The sequence below is a fragment of the Sturnus vulgaris genome, unplaced genomic scaffold (genome assembly GCF_052056855.1).
Source record: "Sturnus vulgaris isolate bStuVul1 unplaced genomic scaffold, bStuVul1.hap1 Scaffold_212, whole genome shotgun sequence".
Classification (NCBI taxonomy): domain Eukaryota; kingdom Metazoa; phylum Chordata; class Aves; order Passeriformes; family Sturnidae; genus Sturnus; species Sturnus vulgaris.
The window spans coordinates 101,843-105,759 of record NW_028276272.1 but is presented as its reverse complement, the minus strand read 5'-3'; positions in this window follow the sequence as shown (position 1 = coordinate 105,759).

Here is a 3,917-nt window from a genome sequence, read left to right as displayed (position 1 = left end):
GGGTCCAGTGTGCCATTGCGGGGCCTCACTGGAGCAAAGGACATGGTTGATGGGACAGAAGCTCATGGAAACGATGGGCTATTGGGACATTGCAGAGCCTCATGGAGCCAAGGAGACCACTGTGACACCGAGGAACCTTATGGAAGCAAGCAGCCACTGTAGAACCAAGGAGAGCACTGTTGACAGTACAAAACCTCCTGGAACTGAGAGGCCATTGTTCTGCAGCGAGGCCTCGTGGAACCAAGGGGCCATGGTGACACTGTGGGGGCCTCCTGAAGCAAATAGTCGTTGTGACACGGCGGGGCTGCTTGTAACCAACTGTCCATCGTGATACTGCAGATGCAAGAGACCGTGCTGACACTATGGCAGTTCATGGAACCGAGAGGCTGTTGTGACACACCAAGGCCTCGTGGCACCAAGGAGAGCATTGTGGCAGTGCAGAACCAAGGAGGCCATTTTGACAGTACAGACCCAAATGGAACCAAGGGTCCACTGTTATCCAGCAGGGCCTCGTGGAACCAAGGGGCCCTCGTGAAAGTGTGCAAGGGGCATAATGGAGTCAGGGACACCACTGATACTGAAATCTGCTGGATAGCAACTTTTGAACACAGTTTTGAGGATCTGAGAGCAGGTATTCTTTATTACACCATGGTGGCCACTTGGGCAATCCTTCATCTACTCGAGTGCACTGGCCACCAGGCAATCGGAGCTTTTATCACTCACACTGATGATGTATTCATTAGTTAACCCCACCTGGAATTTATTTGCCATAATTGCACCCCTTCTCACAAGTCCTTCTATGGTTCTTTGGAGTCTGCCTTCAACATGCGCTGTCCTTTTTAGGTGACTGCTCTTTGATCCCCGCTTTTGAGGAAGGGCAATATTATTGTTGTGTATAACTTCTGCTTTTGTCAGCCTTGCAGAGCTGAGCTGACATTCTCCTTGCATTTTGTGCACGCTCTGTTTGCCTCAGCTACATCCTTTGTGCGTTTCTCCAAGGCTGTGCTCTTCTGTTCTCTGCCCTTGATAAGTGTAAATGTTGTTCTGTTCTCCTGTCCTTGTCACAATGCTCCCCCCACGAGGCATGTCTGCAAGCCCCTCCAACCCATGGACTTGGGGTGGGCAAGTGCTCCTGAGGGAACAGGGATGGGACAGCTGGGCTGGACTGGCCCAAGGGATGTTCCATTCCATGTCACAGCACGATCAGCAATCAACTGGGAGAAGCAGGGGAATGGGGGATTTGCGGGGGGTGGGGGGAGGGTGGGGGGAGTGTCACCATCTACCAAGACAGGCCGGGGATTGTTTGATCTCAGAGGTAATAGCAGGCAAATAGCGGGGGACAAATCAGTTTATTCAACAACAGCAATGCATTTTTATTGAATGCCAAACAATTCAGTTGCGATAGAGGGGAGAGATATAGGAAATGGAGTCTAGAGAGAGAAAAAGAGGGGAAGGGGGAAATAGCTACCAACAGACGAGACCAACGTCATGGTGCGCCAGCCAATGGAAGGGTGGTCATCCGTGGGGAGTACTCAGGGTCTCCTCCAGAGGATCGCTCTTTTATAGTCCTTTTTCAAAGCGAGTGGCTTGTGGCCAAGAGGTGGGGAGATTTATGGAGCATTGTGTGGTGCTCCAAGAGACAGGTGCGGTCGTGCAGTACATGCAGGCTTCAGCTGGTACCATGACAGCAGAGTCCAGTGAGCACAACACACCTGCAAAGAGTCCCTTGGCAAGCACCCACCTCAAGCAGGCCAGAAAATCATTGTCCAGAGTCAACCTGGGCGGGGGTCCTTGAGGTCTTCTTGAGAGGGTCATGAGGCAAAAATGAGGGAAACTTCACACCGACCCTTAGAGTGGTAGATGAGAGGCAGCCCTCAGGAAACGGTGGCCACCCAGAGCTGTTACTCCTAGCAGATTTTGGCTGGGAGCAAGCCTTGTATGTAGTGCTTTTTCAGGGGGAATATCAGTTTCAGCCGTGGGAACCTGCAAAAGCGGATGGTACTTTTCCATAGGAAGGAAAGCACAGAGCCTCAGTGCTCCAGGAGCTGATGAGAGGCAGTCCTCAACATTCCAGGATCAGCCAGTCTTGCCAGGTGGCCCCCGGGAGGCCCAGCCAGCCAGACCTGTTCCATGTTGCCTTGGTTCCATGGGGCCTCACAGTGTCACAATGTACTCCTTGATTCCGGGAGTCCCTGTAGTGTCCCGATATTCTCCTTGTCACAATATTCTCCCTGCTTCAGTAGTGATAACAATGGCCCCTTGCTTCCCTAAGGTCCTGCAGAGTCACCAAGGCCCCTGGGCTCCATGTGGCCCTGCTGTGTAACAAAGGCTCCTTGGTTCTCTGGGCCGCACAGCTTCATCACTGACCCTTGGTTCCATTGGGGTCCCGAGTCTCACAAAGGTGGCCCTGATTGCATGAGGCACCAGAGTGTCAAAATGGTCTCTTTGGTTCCATGAGGTTCCGCAGTGTCCCCATGGTCGCTGTCAGAGGCTGGATGACATCAATGTCCCCAGACCCGTCGGGATGCTCGGAATGGCCGAGTGGGGCCGGGGCTGGGACAGACCTTGGAATGAGGTGGGACAGAGCCCCGCCCCCAGCCATGGCCTGGCAGATCTGCCAATCACACAGCAGGGGTAGCGCCCACCCAGCTCTGATTGGCTGAGCCGTCAATCAATCCCACACAGCAGGAGCAGCGCCCACCCAGCTCTGATTGGTTGAGCCGTTAATCAGTCACACAGCAGGAGCAGCGCCCAGCCTGCTCTGATTGGTTGAGCTGTCAATCAATCACACAGCAGGGGCAGCGCCCACCCAGCTCTGATTGGCTGAGCCGTCAATCAATCACACAGCAGGGGCAGCGCCCACCCAGCTCTGATTGGCCGAGCTGTCAATCAATCCCACACAAAGGCAATGAAACACAGCAGTGAGTGGGAAGAAAGCAGATGTCCCCGGAAAGAGGAGAGCTTACAAAACGCTAGAGAATTGAAAAAATCGGGCATGACGTCAAGCCCTGGTCTGAATCCTGAAATCTCCTGGGTCTGTGTCTTACCCACACTGGAAGCCTAGCAGCTGGTAGCTCTCTGCATATCTATCTGGAGATCTTCTGTCTTTCTGTCTCTTTTTTCTCTTTTAACCTTCTTATCCTCTTTTACTGGAATGTTTTTGGGTAGTTTAACATTTTTATGCCTAAAGGTTTCCATCTTAAATGGGCTGAGTTAATGATGTTCCTGCTACGCTAAGTGTTGCACGTTGAATTGGATGTTGTATGAAATCATTTGCCAAAGGAGCTCGGTTTTCTGTATTTTTCCAGTACACTTTTGTGTCGTTTTGACCTCTTGAGAATATCTGGCTGGGGTTTCTACTCTGCACCAAACTCGAGGAAAGGAACCTTTGCTCACCCTCAGCATTTCAGTGTTCTGCGGTGTTACAGGCGCGCAGGCTCAGCACGGCCTCTTGTTTCCATCAGGCCCTGCTGTGTCACACTGGCCCTTGGTTCCATGAGCATCTGGAGTGTCACACAGCCTGATGACATTTGTCCTTGCTGCCTCTCCCATCCCAGTGCTCCAGGAACAGCCCCGAGCCACCTGTGAGGGACAGGCCCTGCTGGCCCAGGCCTGGGCTCAGGCCTTGGCCTTTCTGCTTCCTCCAACCAGCCCAGGCCTTGCTCAGCATTGCAGTTCCCTGCTCACAGCCTCGGGCTCCTGCAATCCTGGCCTCAAGGATCTGCTCTCACCACTCCCTGGGGAGCCTTTGGCAGTCCCTGCCCTCAGTGGGGCCACTGATGCTCCAAGGGACTTGGAGTTTTGCTTCTGACTCCTTGAGCAGCTTCTTCAACCTTCTCTCAGTGCCTGGGGCTCCTGGACTCAGCCCCAAATCCACCGTTGGGGATCATTAAAATACAGAAAACCCTCAGGAGCTC